General features: G+C 32.4%; 1 protein-coding gene across 1 annotated transcript in view; it reads left to right on the top strand.

Annotated features, from left to right (window-relative positions):
• The window catches only part of MMP16 (matrix metallopeptidase 16), a 373571-nt gene that overhangs the window by 337837 nt on the left and 17589 nt on the right, over window positions 1-18145 (top strand). The window lies entirely within an intron of this gene.

Here is an 18145-nt window from a genome sequence, read left to right on the forward strand (position 1 = left end):
GTGTAAGCATATATAAAGATAGATAGGCAGGCAGGTAAACAGATAGACATCTGTTTAGGTAGGTAGGTAGGTAGGTAGGTAGGTAGGTAGGTAGGTAGGTAGGTAGGTAAATAAATAATTTCTCCAAATGGGGAAAAACCATCTTTAACCACTGCAAATTAGTAACTATTCAATAAATTAAATTCTGAGGGAATTGACAATTTCATTTAGAAATATATCATCTATATAGATGCGTAAATCTATATACATACACTTTATGATATAATTAAAATGCCACTTCATCATAACTATGGAATGGAATGACCAATGGATTTGGAATCAGAAGACCTGAATGATTATCCATTCTTGTTACTAAGTTTTTGACCATGGGGACAAGTCATTTAACATCTCTTACTCTCAGATTACTTAACTTTAAAATGTACATTATTGAAGTTAATGACCTTTAAGCTCCCTTTTTCCTGTAATTCCATTACCCATTACTTAAAATCAGAAAACCTAGATCCAAGATCCAGTTTTGCCATTTTCTAATTATAAAACTTTAGGAGACTGAGCTTAGCTCCTATCCTTTCAGTTCTAATATTCCATGAGTTTTAAAATGGAAATAATAATGTGTACCTCTCCTGCTTCAGCAGCTTGATGTACTAATCGGATGAAATAATATATGTGTATAGTGCTTTTTAAATTATAATACAGTATTCAACTACAAGTTACTATCATAAACACTAAAACTATAATAATGTGGTCTTTGCTTTATACTATCCAACTCACCACCATGGTTGTGAATTATCTAGTGAATTTGTGAAAAGTCAAATCAATATTGGCATCAGATAGCTTATATTATTTGAAATATCAAAGAAATTTTAGATAAGTAATATAGATGAGCTCAGTGGAAATTGTCAACTCCAAATGCTCTCTGCTATGATGTATTTAATTCTATTATATATTTCTGATGTTAACAAAATTCCACAGCCAGAGAAATTTGAATATGGCCTAATAATATAAAAAAGAAATAATTACCATATTGACAGAGATTTTTAGAAAATTTTCTGTAGTATTTGAATTGTTTTTTACTAAATAAAATTTGATTCACTTTATTTTAGATATAATTGAAGTCAAAATTCTACTGTAGCTTTTAAATCTTTATTTTTTTAAAAAAAGCAGGGAAACGTTAATTCAAGTCCTGTTAAACCAAGATTCTCAAGGGGGAAAAAAGTACCCCTGCCAAAGCAATAACAGTCTCTAATTAATCAACACTGATCTAGTAAAATGACTTGTATTTGTAAATTGAAGTGGATCGAATTGCCACCAATTGTACTTGGTAATTCCATTGTATAACTGACAACAGTATACACCTATGGAAATATGCACATAAATGTGTATAAATCAAGAGTCACTTCTTTATATCCTGGAACGTACCAGGCATTTCACTTGAGGCTGGGGATATAAGTACAAAAAGTGAAAAACATATTTGTTTACAATTTGCTTACATTGAAAAAAGAGATGTAATGGGGCATAATAGAATTATATGTAGCATAAATATAAAGTGAATACATACACATATGTATCAAAAGCAGTTAGATGCAATGTAGTTTAGGTTGGGAAGAGATAATCAATGAAGGTTGATGCAGGAAGTTTTGCCTGGCTGCATCTTAAAGGACGAATGCAACTTCATGAAATAGAAATAAAGAAGGAGCCTGGAGATAGTGGTATGTGAGAAAAAGAGAGGAAGCCAGTTTGCCTGGAACACTGAATGCTGAAGAGAGAGTCAGACTGGAAAGATAAGTAGGGACTAAATTGTGAGGAGAGAGAAATCAAAGAGTTTATATTGGAAGTACCTGTGTTGATTGTGTAGGGAAGCAGCTTTGTCAGACCTGTACTTAAAGAAAATTACTTTGGTAGCAGTATAGAGGATGGATTGGAATAATGCCAAGTTTATGCAGCTGGACTACTAGAAGGATGAGAAGTCTTTGATACAAATAGTAAAATTTGGAAGAGTATTGACAATGAATTATTTTGCCTATGTTGAATTTATAATCTCTCAGATATATCTAGTGTGAAATGTCCAATAGGAAATTGGTGATTCAGAAATGTTAATCGGGGATATGTAGTTATGATATATATATATATATATATATATATATATGTATGTATTTATGTATTCTCACTTTGTGTTTATCAATATATGCATATGTATGTTTATACATTCTTGTGTATATATATTTTCATACAGATATATATGCACACTTTCATATACAAATTAAATGTATGAATCATTAGCACTGATATATATGTTTATATGTATATATAAATATATATAATAAATATATAAATATATATATATAATGATATATGGTTAAATCCATGGGAAATGATGATGTTAATATTCATAAAAGAGAGCATGTATGGAAGAAGATGAGTGCTTGGGACAGAACACTGAGAAACAGTCATGGCTAGATGTTATGATATAAATGATATGCTATCAAAGGAATGAAAAAAAATAAATGAGTAAGTGAATGAAGGATGAATATACAAATTTGACTATATTGGTCAGAAATATCATTTGAAAAGGGAAATAAATGGGTTTTGCTTCTTATCTATCTCTTCCTTCTGTTTTAGTGTAGAACTTATTATCTTTCTCCTATCCTACCCTTTTAAAAATGTCTCTTTTATATTGGATAGTTCCATCCTTTCCATTCATCCAGATAATCAACCTTGGTGTCATTTTTAATTGTCCTCTCTCACTTAAAACCCATATTTCCTTAGCTGAAACACAAATTGCCTATTGGACATGCCAAACCATATATGTTAGAGTTATCTTAAATGCAACAAGTCTAAAACAGAACTCATCAGTTTCTACCTAAACCTTTTCTACTTCCAAACTTTCTTATTTCTGTCATATATCATCCTTCCAGTATCCCAGTTTCATAGTCATGGCATTATTCTTGACTCCTCATTTTTCCTTATCCCCACATATCCAATCAGTAGCTTCACATCTCTCATAACCAATCCTTTATCTCATCTTATACAGTTATCCAACTTAGTTCAGGTCTTATCATCTTTCACCTAAATTACTGAAACAATTCGTCTCCCTGTTTTAATAATCCCTTCTTTTCTTCTATCCTAAATATGGCTGCCAACATAATTTTCCATAAACACAAATATGACCATGTCATATTTTCAGGCAAACTACTCCATTTTGTCCTTCCAATCTCACTAGACATTATGTTCCATCCCAAAATTTTATATAGCTAAACTGTCCTTCTTTCTGTTCTTTGCACAGCAACATATTTTTCTCTGTTCTTGCATCATAAAATATTTTCCTTTAAGATGTAACTTGGACAAAATCTTCAAAAGTCATCCCTGGTCCTCCAACTGCTAGTACCCTCCTTCCCATACAACTGTGTATTTAAATACTTTGTGAATTATCCCTGAATACACATATATGTAGTTATGAACTATATATATATATATATATATGTGTGTGTGTATACCATAAATTTATTATTTCCTTAATGAATTAAGTTGAGGAAAGATTATTTCATTCTTCATGTTTGTGTCCTCAGCCATTAATACAGTGAGTGGCACAAAGTGCTCGATAAAATATTGATTAAATGAATGTTTTAATGTGTTGCCAAATCATACAGTTTCTTCCTCCAAAATATCTTTTGTATAAATCTTCTTTCTACTCTCATAGACACAATTTTAATTCAGACTTTCATTGCCTCTCAAATGATCTACTGAAAAAAAAGTTAGTTGGATTTTCTACCTCATTTCTACTCGCTCTAAATCTTTCATCTTCTAACTGCCAAAGTAATTTTCTTAAATATAGGTGTCACCATGTCACTCTTCCCCAAATCAATAAATTTTGGTGGATCTCTTTATCTATATATAGGATCAAATATAAACTCATCTTTTGGACATTTAGATTTCTTGACAATCTGCCTTCTATCTTCTTCTTGTTTAGTCATTTTTTCAGTTGTGTCTAAATCTTTATGACCCCATTTGGCATTTTCTTAGCAGAGATATCAAAGTGATTTACCATTTCTTTCTCCAAGACCTGCCTTTTACAGATGAACTGAGGCAAATAGAATTAGGTGATTTGTCCAGTGTCACACAGTTAGTGTCTGAGATCTGATTTGAACTCAAATAATATGTCATAATAGCCCTAGGCTCAACCCTTTATCCACTGCATTACCTAGATGTACTATCTCATGTATGTTTTAATACATCACTTCCCTCCTTGTTTTCTATAGTCTAGGCACAATTACATATTTGCTGTCCCTCATATATGATGTTCCACCTCCTATCTCCTTGGGTTTATATGGGCAATTCTCCATGCTTACAATGCTCTCCCTCATAAGCTTTGCCCCTTATAAACTCTGTTTTCTTTAAGATTTTTGAAACATTATCTTCCATATATTTTCCCAATCCTCCCAAATCTTACTGCCTTCCTCTCTAATATGACTATCAAGCTACTCTGTATTTGTCTCATGTATTTATTCACTTATATGTCTTAACCACCATTAGAATGTAGGCTCCTTGAGAGTAAGGTTTATTTTTTGCTATTTCTGTGTATTGTTAGTGTTTTACACAGTGCCTAGAACATGGTTGATGCATGATAAATGTTTGCTGATTGATAGCCACTGAGGTATGTAGTAACATAATGGAAATAAGAATTTATCTAATTATTTTATTGAGCTTCCATGGTTCTGGATATGTAAAGCCTGTATTACCTAGCACATATATCACAACACGTTGTAGTCATTAAACTCTTCTTATTTCTAATCCACTTTTTACATTTAATGTTCTACCCATATCTATTTCCCTGGGAACATGAGAGGACTACATGCTAAGGGCTGATCTCCTCTTTTCATTGTCTTACTACAAGGCAATGTTTTGTTACTGTCTGGTGAATTGTTTCTTGAGGCTAAATCCATTGTTAGCCTTTGTTGCAATGGGAAATGTCATAAAAGGTACAGTGGAGCTTGATTATGGAGAGCTTTGAATGGCAAAATAAAGATTTTCGACCTTTGGTAAGTTATGAAGAATGTCAGCATTTTTCAAACAATCACTGCTATGCATCAGTGAGGTGAATGTGGCAGCAGTAGAAAGAAATGATTACAGAGGGGAGAGGGTGGTGATAGGGTGCCCTGAGAACAGTTATTACATTTAAAAACAAAGGTAGACCTATCTGCATCAGCGGAATTTCCACATTAGGATTTCCATACATGAATGAAATCACAGAGCTAGAAAAAATAAATGAATGAATGAAAGCCTGCCAAATCATGTGAAGGAATCTCAGTAGATGTTATCTATATTAGCTAACGAGAAGGAGAATCAGACAGGCGAAAAGTCAACTTACTAATAAGGAGCTTCTGTTAAACACCATAAGTAAAGAAAGCATAACAGTTTTATATGTTATTAGTGACACCAAGGGGCATTTTGTGGTTGAACACCTGACTCTTGGCATCACTCATCATCTTAGCTAATTCACTTTATTCCACCACCAGGTTCAGGCTAGGTTCTTGTTTGGCTATCCACATCCCTGAAGAAGCAAAATTGTTACCATTTTTTTCTGACTAACCTTTGTGGCTAAGCAAAAAACAATCCAGGAATTGACCATCTGAACCCACAATTCAAAGAGGATCTCTTATTTTGTTGCACATAGCTATTAACTGAATAGATTTTTTCTACTGAATAGATTTTTTCTTTGTTTTTGGTGTACACTGTTTTATTTAGCATTGCCGTGATGAGCCTCCAATCTCCATTGTCCTTTTCTGAGTTCAATCCCACTTTCTAAAAACTCTTTTGTAGTTTCTAAAAGTTTATAATTGGGTGAAGATTGAGACATACTTTTTTGTATATGATCAATGTATCTTGCTTGACTGTGCATATTAGCTATATAAGTTTTGTTTTTATATATTTTTCCTGAAGGAGTTAGGGGGAAAATTATATTTTTGTTCATAAAAAAGAAAATTATTTTTTAAATATTTATTCCTTCCCAAATTTACTTGAAGGATACACTACAACATTTCTCATCTCTCTAAGTTATTTCCCACCCCCTCTTCACCCTGTATTTCTAAGTCTAATTCTTTGGTCTCTTTTTTATCTCAGCTAACATTAATTTAGAATGATAAAATATTTATTACTTTAACATCATTCCTTTTTCATCAGCTGAACTTGATATGCCCATCACTCACAACAATTTTTGTAACCTTTGTGTGATCACATTCTCCATGCTTTTCTCCTATGAAATAAATCATAGAAGTTTAGAAATATACCATAATCATTAATTTTTGTTAATTGTCAATTACACTTCTCTTACCCATAAATTTATCTTGTTCCTTCTCAAATAATTTTTGTGTTTTTAATCTATTCCACAATATAGCATATTCCAAAGGTGTTCTCCCTGGTAGTAAAGTCAGTACTGGACTTGAGGTCAAAAGCATCTGACTTCAAATATGTACTCGGGCACTTCCTAACTCTATAGTCCTGCTCAGTATATGTAACCTCCCTAAGCCTCAATTTCCTATAAAACAAGAATTGTGATCCTGATTTCAAAGTGTGTTGTTAGGATTAAATGTGGTAGTGGCTATAAAGTGCTTTGTAAAATTGAAGCATTACAAAATTCAATTATTATTATCACATAAAGCATTACTTTTTATTTTTCCCTATATTTAAATATTTACAATTTCAAGTATTTAGAGTTTCTAAAATTCTTAGATTTGGTGAAGAAATTCAAATTACCTTCAATCCTATAAAAATCCTTCATTGTGTCATTCCTTACTGTATTACCCCCCCTCCCCCAGCATTTAAACAAAGGAATTCTAATTTGGTTCATCTTTCCTCCTACAATAGTTGCTCCATCCTCTTAATCCCTTGGGATGGGTTTTAGTGGTGTTTTTATGGTTTTGTTTTTAATTTCTTAAGACATGGTGCTCAGAACTTCTTCCTGTATACCCAAGTGTGCACTTGCTTTATGAAACACTAAAGTTTTGTCTGTTGTTTCTTACATCTTTCTTTTCCCATAACCAACCATCATTAAGAACTCTTGGACTAATTGAGTTTCTATAAATAATTTCAGTGCTATTTTTCTTCTCCACTCACAGTTACATTTGTCTGCCCTCTCCAATACTCTCCTTCTTGGGTAATGTTTTCCATTTCTTTGTTCCCCTTCCTTCTATTGATTTTTGACATCTCTTTTTTATTTATTGAAAAGTTTGCCTAGAAGTGATCTTTTGTTTATACTTTATCCTTTCTTCTATAAAAATACTCATCATTATCCTTATTTTAATCTCTAATGAGAATTTTGGGCTAAAAGCTAAGCTATAAGTAAGTACTTTATTCTTCATAATACTGGAAGAATAAAGTGACAGTGACCAGGGAGAAGTAGAATGACACTAACGTAAACTCAGCATAAGGAGCAGATGAGAATGAAATTTGTTTCACTAGCCATAAAGGTAGTTGATGCAAATGCTGTGGAATACTTAGAGCTTGATCAGATATTGAGGATCCCATGGGCACTCCGAGCCATGGCCTGACTTTTGTCTTGCCATTGGACTTTAAGGATTCTGAAAGATAGAGTGAGGCTGGTATCTGTACAATTTAGCCTCACTTAAATCCAATTCATGTACAAGTCAAAATATCATTCCATGATGTCTTTGGTCCTCTTTGAAAATAAAGGATGAGGAGGCAGCTAGATAGCACAATGGATAGAATACCAGACCTAGTTTGGGGAGGACCTGGGTTCAAATCTTGCCTCAGTTACTTCCTAGCTATGTGACTGAGCAAGTCAGTTACTCTCTTGCTGCCTCAGTTTCCTCCTCTGTAAAATGAAATTGAAGAAGGAAATGGCAAACTACTCCAGAATATTTGCCAAGAAAAATCCAAAATGGAGTCAAGAAGAGTTGGACATGACAAAAATGAATGATCAACAACAACAAGACTGCAAATAAATACAATGTATTTATACAATTAATCCCCTGAACTTTTGGGAATAGAACTAACCAGTAGGAAACCAGAAAAGGTTTCTTGAAGGTGTTGGCACCATACTGACTCAGAAAAAGCCCTCATAATTCAAAAAAAGGGAGAAAGGTATTGTGGACAACAGTTTGTGTCAAGGCATAGAGAAATAAGACTATTTTACTAGTTGTTTTGTGTTTGACTTTGGGCAATTTGATCAATCTAGTTGTTTCAATTCATAGATATGTAAAATGGAAATAATCCTTATGGTACCATTAATCAATCAAAAATCAATATGCAATTGCTTAGTACTGTTTGTGTTAGAGGTGAAATGCAAGAATGTAATGATGAAGTTCAGTTTTAAAAGGACCTTAATAAAATGTTACTGTTAATATGTCAAATCAAAGTATTCCAGTTATAGCCTCTTAGTATGAGACTCAAAAATTAATGATTATCATTATGATAGAATTCTAGTAGAATTATCATTTCACTATATGTCTATTATTGCTTTGTCTATGTTTTTCCTCAACTTCAGAATAAAATGTTGACTTGAAAACATTCAAAATGGAGCGTTAAATGTGATAAAACAGGAAATCAAAAGAAGGAAATTATAGACATTTATACTAGAAAGTAAATCATATCTTTTTAATGAATTATTCATACATATACTTCTATAATTCATTATATATAATATACACACATACATATACATATAATTAGTGCTTGAAATGACCACAAAATGTTGCTTTAAAAACATATAAAATAAGTTTGATCCTATCTCAATGTCTGAAGAAGATATCAATTTTATTTTCATAAAAGGATTTGATGTCTTTTTTATTTTTAGAGAAGCATGTATGAATTGTTCTTTCTTTGTTAGTCACAGATCTCTGTGTTGGAGTCCATTGATTGTTCAAGTACTCCACCCTTTAACTTATGGAATATAGCTTTTGTTTAAATAGCTACATTCTCCCTGCCTGCTGAGATAACTCATTCCATTCTGGACAGCTCTAAAAATAATGATAATAATAATAATAATAAAAGTAATTTAAGTAATGACTTACGGTTTGCTAAGCCCTTTATGGGTATCATCTCATTTGATCTTCCCAAAAACCCTGGTTGGTAGCTACTTTTATTGTTCCCATTTTATAGATAAAGAAATTGAGTCAGATTGGTTAAGTGACTTGGGTCACATAGCTACAAAGTAGGTGAAGATAAGTTTAAACTTAGGTCTTCCTGACTCAAGGTCCATTACTCTATCTACTGTCCTAGAATAAACCTGAGAAATCAACAAATTCAATCCCTTTATTTTATTGCTGAGAACATTGAGACCCAGTGATATATAATGATTTATAATAATAACACACAGGTAGTAATTACAGTGGTAGATTCTGAACCCATATCCTCTGGCTTCAGTGTTTGTGCTGTCCTAAAATTCCTCCTAATGATTAAGACAGTTTCCCTTTTATGATCCTAATTTTGCCTTTTTACACCTTCCATTCCTTGCTTTTAGTTCTGCCTTTAGGAATCAAAGAAACCAAGTCTCATCTCTTCCATGTAACTACACTTCAGACACTTGCACACAACTATTATATCTTCCTAAGGCTAAACACCTATTTTCTCTAGAAAATGTCTCTAGGCTAAATATCTCCATTTCCTTCAACTCAGCTGAATATCATATGGCATGAAATTGAGGCTAATCATTAGTTTAATAATATTACCGTTGAACGCTCTGGCTTATCAATGCACCCCTCCCCCCATGTTCCTTGTACTCTGTGCTGTGCTTCCCTTAATGTAACCTGGCATTATATGACACTTTTTTTAAATGGCAGCAAGAATTATTGGTAACAAAAATTGTTGGTAACTTTTGTTACCTGCATATGCAAATGATTCTGTGCAAACCAATGCAGACCCTCATCCTCTCTTCAAGAAATGCATGCTTTGTCTATTTTCAGTCTATCACCCTGACATTGTTATGACATAATTGAAATGATTTCTCATTCTGTCCTGTTTACCAAATCAGATACGTAATCCCTTCCCTTAAAATGAAAAAGCCCATTTTTGACCACCCTTCTACTTTAGTTCATTCATTTAAAAGGGGCCTTCAACAGAATTGTAGCACACTTCAGAAAGTAGCACGCTCCTCTGACTAATAAATGTCTTACACCTTGAGCCTGGCCATTATTTGAATATACTCCAAGCATGTCTGACATAACTCTAGTAAACTTTATAAAAACCAGATGTTTATATCTATATTCACTAGTGATCTGGGCTGAAGAATTATGAGAAAATGACATCAAAGACATATGTTAAAATGAGATTGGAGAAGGAAATCTAGTAAAGTTATTTCATGTACCCCTGGGGATATAAAGAAATTCAAAAATAAAATTGTCAAACTGTCAGTATGAAAAAAGTCACTAACCAGTTCATATCCTTTTATTCTAGTGTACCACTGTTAGGAATATACTTGAGAGATTTAAATATTATATATACAATTTATTTATAGCAGCTATCTTGAAACAACCTATCTACTTCTTGACAAAGAAGTATTTCATTTAGGCTACATCAGTATACACACACATAAATGAATGTATATCTGTTTTATATATTATGTGTGTATATGTATATATTGTATATAGCCATAAAAAGAATTCATTTTACATTACATTACTATGTATCCTTGTTACAAATTTTTCTTTTACTTTTTTCAATGACTCAAGGAGGAAATAGAGAGAAAATTGTTTTATGTTAATTATTTTAATGGTGAGGTAGGGATGCTACAGATGTGACATATTGCATAGACTTCCAAGTGAAGTTTGATAGATTTACTTAATTGTTTTGCTTTGTTAAAAGAGATCTCTCACAGAATGAGGGTAATCAATAAATATAAAAGAAAGCTCATCAATAAAACTTAAAAACCAATTATCACATGGTCAATATTTTCAAGGTCAATAGGAACCAAAACATAACAACTAAGAAGTAGTTTTCAAATATTTTGTTGCTATCACCATCACTCTTTCAGGCATAGTTATCAGTTATTTGACAGTTGTAAAGTGAAGTTTTGTTATGGAATGGGAAATGAAATTCAGAAGACAAAGAAAAAGACAAATTGTAAATTTTGACAACAAACATAGAATATAAAAGATATTATAAGGTAAAAAGGAGTCATCCTAAATAAATATTCACTTGAAAATGTTGAAGGAAAAAACCATCTGCTTAAAGTTTTTTTAATATATACATACTATTTATTTGATATTTTGAAAATACACCATTTTTTTCTTATGCTTATTTCCACTAACAATGAAGCTCCTAACATAAATTATCTTATATATTTTTTTTTCTTTAAAAATATGCTGGTGCTACATGTAGCATTGCATGCCTACCAGCCTAACTTACAAAGGGAGGCTGAAGTTGTTGGATCTCTTAAGCTTAGGAGTGCCAAACAGCAATAGGCTAACTTATTTGAGTATCTGCATTAAGATTAACTTAATATGGTAACTCCCCTCAGGTGGGGCATCAGGTTGTCCAAAGAAGTGTGAGATAGACCTGATCTGAAACAGAATAGGTCAGAGCATCCAAGTGGATCAAACTGGGTCAAACCTATAAGTAACACTTTTATTTCCAGCCTGGGTGAGATAGGGAGAGCCAGTCCTCAAAATAAAGAGTTTATTTAGAAAAAAATTAATGAGGAATGATCATTTTTGATCATTCTATTCCTCAGATTAGTTGCTTGAAACAAACTGCTAGACCCATACTAGATCCAATCCTTTCCAAATTGTGCAGAACTGCTCCAACTTTTGGTCTGTAAATGCTCAGAATTGCCATTCTCAGCCCCCCTACCCCCCAAACCCAAGATGGAGAATGAATAAGATTTAAGTGGATATAGAAATGATATTGTTTTGTTTTAAATGTTTCCTTAAAAATTGTTTTAAATAATTCTGGTGAAGGTTTGGCTCACACAAACTTTAGAAATATATTGATGGCATTCCTTTATATTATGAATACTTAATTGTTTCTTTAAGAAAAAACAAACTTTACCTTTTGTCTTGGAATCAATACTGTGTATTGGTTCCAAGGTCAAAGATTGGTAAGGGTTATTTGATGGAGGTCAAGTGACTTGCCCAGGGTCACACAACTAGGAAGTATCTGAGATTGGACTTGAACTCAGGACCTTCTGTCTCTGGCCCTCAGTCAACCAACTGCCTCTGTAATTGTTTGTTAAAGTAAAAACTATAAGCTAAAAGTAGTGATTAACATTCTAATATTTTATCAGTTAGAAATTTTAGAGGTCATCTGGTCTAACACACTTATTCTAAAGATGAATGAACTTAAAGCCCTAACTGAATTAAATTGATATGACCAAGATTAAATAAAAATTTATCTAGAAATAGGCTCCTGGTATGATTGCTTACTTGGAATAAGCGATTATTGTTAGATTGAAATAAAATGACAAGAGGACATCTGATGAGTTTTCAGAAAGAGTAATATATATTCCTTGACCTTGGCATTAACAAAAAGATTTAGGGGACCATTCCACACCTATTCCCTGACTAATGAACTCTTGAAAGGTATGGGTTTTTTAAATACCATTGTTTACTTGGTAAAATGAAATCAGCACTCCAATCTGAGATCTTTGTGTATTTGACATGTTTATTTTATTTAACTATTTATTTGCTTATTAAGTCTTCCATATTTCATCAGGATTCAGAAATTTTATATTTCATGCTATTTAAACTTTATGTTTCATGCTATTTAAATTTTATTCTATACTTTTAAATAGTTTATATTAATGTAACTTTAAGAAAATATTAAAATCTTCAAAATCTCTTTTGATTTCTGTCACTTCTTTTAATATTATGTTCTTAAAATTCTGTTTGTATTGCTGTCTCCTACCACCTGGAACTAAATAGGACATGAAATCATAAAAGTTGTTAACAGAAACCATATGGACTTTAAAGTTAAATGTTTATTCAAATGAACTGAGTAATCAACTTAAAAACAATACCAGGAAGATAAAAGTATTCTAAGAAAAATGTGTACTCTATTCCAAACAGCTTTTAAAATAGATTTTTCATGACAAGAGGTCTTTCTAAAATAAATATGTTCCTAAAACATTGTATATTTATTTCAGTCATCCTCAAAAAGCTTATTCACTAGCATGTCCATGTTTAATATGAAACTAAGAGACATTGAAAATAGTGATTCCTTTGGTAAGGTTCCTTTTCAAATGCTTATTAGGCTTCACTATCATAAGAGAAAATAATTATTAGAACAAGAAAGTATCACTCCACATTTCTTGAACACTCTCTAATGTTTAACTCTATACTTAGGAATGACAGAGTAACATAATTGAAGTATTGCCCCTAAAAAGATTGTAATAAATTCGAACATATTTAACATGAAAAAACACTTATGAACAGTTGTAGAGCAATTGACACATGAGTGTTAATTAATTGCAACATAATTTATATGCTGAATGAACCAAGATTTAGAAGTGAACAAGATTAGTATAGGAGAGCTAGGTCAAAACAGGGCAAGTAGCTGGAGCAATTGACAGAGAACACCTGAGTTCAGGTACTTATTATCTTTGAGAGCCTGGTCAGGTCACTTAATCCTGTTTGCCTCAGTTTAGTTTCCTAACTTATAAAATGAGCTGGAGAAAGTAATGGCAAACCACTCCAATCTCTTTGCCATGAAAATTTCCATGAAGAGTCCCACATAACTGAAAAATAACCAAAATCATTGGATGGGGTTATTTATGAAATGCCACGCACAACAGCTGAAATTTAAAGAGAGTGATGAGTAAGAAGAGAGATCAGGAATGATATTTAAAGGAATGAAAAAGATTCTAAAACAGAGAAACTGAGAAAATGTATGCAAGAGGGAGAATAAGTAGAACTCGGGGGAGGAAGCATGGAGTAATGAGTAATAATGTTGGTGAAATGTGGTAGCAGAGACAAATTGATGGAGGACTGGCATTGAAAGTTAAGCAGAGGAGCTTGGATTTAATATAACAAGCAAGAAAAAGACCATCCCCTTGGGCTCTTTGGTAACGTAGAGTCCCTTGGACAGGAAATTTTAGAGTAGATAGAGACATTGCCTATACAAATAGAGTCATACTCCAAACAGAAAATGATAAGAATAATAGAGAGGACACAGATGAGCTTGGAAATAAGGACATCTTCCTAATAGTTTTACCTGTGCCGATTCATAGGAGTATATCCTTGGTAAGCTTAGCCTCTCTTTTCCTCAGTTTTCTTATTTGAAAATAAGGATATTATTCCATTATTTTTACATTCAACAGCATTCATTGAGCAACTTCTGTGTGCAAAACACTTTTGAAATGGATGATCACCAAGATCACTGTGAGCTTTAATACTTTGTGATGTATATGTTTTTGATCCTTTAAATAGTTGATTCACTGTTTATGAATATTATCCTTGATCCCCTCGTCTTACATGCTGCATAGTAGATGAACAATCATCTTCACTCAGCAAATTATACCATAGAGTCTGATCACAGTACAGTCTGTTTCTAGCCTTTCTTTTGGTCCAGAATATCCAAATGACTTAAAATCAAGGACGAAACCTCAGATGGATCAAAGTAGATTTTCGTTTCACTCTTAGAAAGACTGTAAGTGTTCAATAATAAAATGTGAGGTTACAAAAGTTACTGATTTAAGTGTAACTCATTTGCCCTCATAAAATCTATTATTTAAAATATTTGCTTCATTTTTTTTAAAGAACACCAAGTTACTTCAACCTTGTAATGAAAGTTTAATCTAACATCATCAGGATACAAAAGGAATCTTTGAATTGTTGTGTTCTTTTTTCATTATATCTACTTGGAAAATTAAATGTAGAAATCAAAATTATTGTCAACTTAATTTCATAAAAAAGTTTTGTGCTACAAATACTTAACTGGCAATTTACTCCTCATATTCTTTATAATGTGCAAAGCTGCTAAAATCTTTTTCAGAAGTGTTATCTCTAATTCTCTAATATGTATATGATGAGGTTTTCTGACTTAAAAAAAGAACTATTTAAGGCAAGTTTGTAAGATATTTTTCAGACCCTAAGCCTGTTAGTAGCATTCTTTTGTAGAAATGCTATTTCAGTTTAAAAGGAAATGCAGAATTTATTTTCTCCCATCACTGTAAGGAAATACTGGATTTCCACTAAAGGAATGCACCCCTAGAGAACATGGAAACAAAACAGGTGGAATGACAGGAATTTCCTAGAGGAACTGTAACTCTCATTTGTTCACACATCTTTCCCCTCCTGCTGACACCCTAGAAAATATACAGACTAAGTCTGTATGAACATTTTCTGAAGCCAAATACAAGGAAGACAGCCTGGGGCTCTGTGTGCCTAGAGAAAACTCAACAGCCAGACTGAGAAAGCATGGGGTGGTTTCCTTCGAAAGGATGGATGATGCTACAATTTACCAAGGAAGAACAAGCAGAGTATGCTGATGTATGCTAGAGTGCCTCTGCTTGAAAACTGGTGACAACCAGCTGAGAGAAGCTGATAAAAGATTTATTCTGTAAAACCAGCAGGGGAGGGATTGAAACTATATACCCTTCCCTGATGAAGTATGTGATAAAAGGAAAGCATACTGTAAATCACAATGGTACAGGCCAGCAAATCAAGCCTTCCCTCCTTTAAAAAAATAAATAAAGACTTCCCTTATTGAATACCACAAAGGGATAACTAAAATATAACACATACTGTTAAACAGATTTCTAGATTTTCTGTCCCATTGACTCTGGCAGGGACATGATCCAGGGACTTTGGGGTGAAGTTAAGTTTTCTTATAAAATATTTATATAAAATATTATCAGAGGATGAATTTGTATTTGTGGCATAACCATTCCAGACATAGTTAAATATGATAAGTTAAATTCTATGGTCTGCCAGTGTGATATTTAGATATTTCATTGTATTTTCTCAGAGGTAATGTCATTATATAGTTTATTTTTCTTCTTTATCAGTGACTTTATTGTGAAAAAAATGAGACTCCATGTTGTGATGTAAGTTCAGGGAAGCGAAGGACATACCTAACCTTTATCCAAAATTCTTTATATCAATTTATTGCCATTAAAGGCCTAGTTCCCATCTGAATCAGTAGAATTATGATCCATATTATAACCTGAATGAACTTCATCTTGGCAGATGTGATTGCTAAGACACATGTAAGTGGTCTTTGAAAGATCATACAGATTAAGAGAATACCACTGGCCTAGAGAAAGGAAAATGTTTTCATGTCTTAAAAAAGGCAAAAGAACAGAGCCTGTAACCTTTAAATCAGTGAGTTTAAGTTTGATTGCTGGAGAAATTGAAAATAAACCATTAAATCGCTGAATATCTAGAAAAGGAAGTAATGAACATATAAATTCATCAAATCTTCACCAAGAATAGGTCATGTCAAATTAACCTTATTTTATTTTTTGACAAGGTTACCAAACAAATGGCTATATATTCCCTTTACTTTAGTATATTTAGCAAAATACTTGATAACATATACAATGCTATTCTTGTGAGAAATATTGAGATATGCAGCTTGCATAATAAAATCAGATGGATTCAGAGATGGTTAAGTGGTTATACAAAAAGGATTAGCATCCGTGCATCAATGTCAAGGTGGCAGAAGATCTCTCATAGACAAAGATCAGTGCTTGGTCTCATAGTCGCATGCTGAATTTCTCTTTTTCAGAGTTTTTTGAGCAGAGGTAGCAGGGATTCCTTTTATGTGTAACTTGTATTAGATGACCACTATGTTACTTTCCAAAACACAAATCATATGATCTTCTGAATAATAACTGGAAAATTAATAAATAATAAAAAATTGATAAATGTAATACAAATAGGTGAGGCACTGGATAGAATGCCACACCTAGCATTAGGAAGAGTCATAATCTTGAGTTCAAATATACTTATTAGATGTATTACCTTGGGCAAGTCATTTGATTCTGTTTCAATTCTTCATCTCTAAGATAACCCAGGAAAGGAAATAGCAAAATGACACCCTCCCACTGGGGTTCATGAAGAGTTGGACACAACTAAAAAAATAAACTAACCTCTAACAAATCTTTTTTTTATTAATGAAGAAACTACAAATCAAAAAAGTAGTGCCTATATGATCACATTAATATCAGGTTCTAAGTCAATATATCTTTATCTTTTTCACAAGTACAGTATAAAATAATATTTTAAATGCTTTGATAAAATACACAAAGACAGCTAACTTCATTTAAGAATTTAAAATCCTAACCTGCAAATAAAGCAAGAAAAAAAAGCAGCTTCTGCCTCCTCTTGTTATTATTCCATTGACTCCAACTTTTCTTTACCAACCTTATTTCCTTGATTTTGAACTTCATACACTAATCTTACATGATGATAACCAATTTTTCAATTGTCACATGCCTTTAATTCCATCTTTTCTATATCTTTTAAAATTTTAATTTAATTAGTATATTCTGCACATATCTGTATCAATCATTTTAGATAACTTTTCCCTTTTCCTTCTATTTTTCCCAATCATGATTTCAGAATTTAATTCTCAAGATTCCTATCCCACATGACCTATTAAATTTTAATTCATGAGATCCAACTTATGTCAATATTGCTTCTCTATTAATGTTCATTCAAAATACTCCACTATGATTTTTACCTCTGGTTCTTGATTTCCATCATATGAGTACATCTTGGTAGTTTATAATGTTAATGTAGCCCTCTTTTTCTCCATCCTGTTTTGAATACATGTCTTAGAGTAGGCATATGTCTCATCCTAATAAGTCTCAGTGATTCAGAGAGTTCAGACTGACCTTCTTTCATTAATTGATCCTGCTTGTTCATCATACTTAAGAACTTTTTATTTATTTTAATTTTTCCAGATTACATGTTGGTGCAATTTTCAATAATCATTTTCTGAGATTTTGCAATCCATGTTCTTTCCCTCCCTCCTAACCCTACTCCTTTCCCAAGGCAGAAAGTAATATGATATAAGTTGCACATGTATTATTACAAAATACATATTTCAATATTCATCATATTGTGAAAGAAGACACTAGAGAAAATTTCATTGAAAAAATTAAGTGAAGAATAGTCTGCTTCAATTTGCATTCAGACTACATAAATTCCTTCTAGAATAGTGGATGATAGCCTTTTTCATTTTAAATCCCTTG

The sequence above is a fragment of the Monodelphis domestica genome, chromosome 3 (assembly GCF_027887165.1).
Source record: "Monodelphis domestica isolate mMonDom1 chromosome 3, mMonDom1.pri, whole genome shotgun sequence".
Lineage (NCBI taxonomy): Eukaryota > Metazoa > Chordata > Mammalia > Didelphimorphia > Didelphidae > Monodelphis > Monodelphis domestica.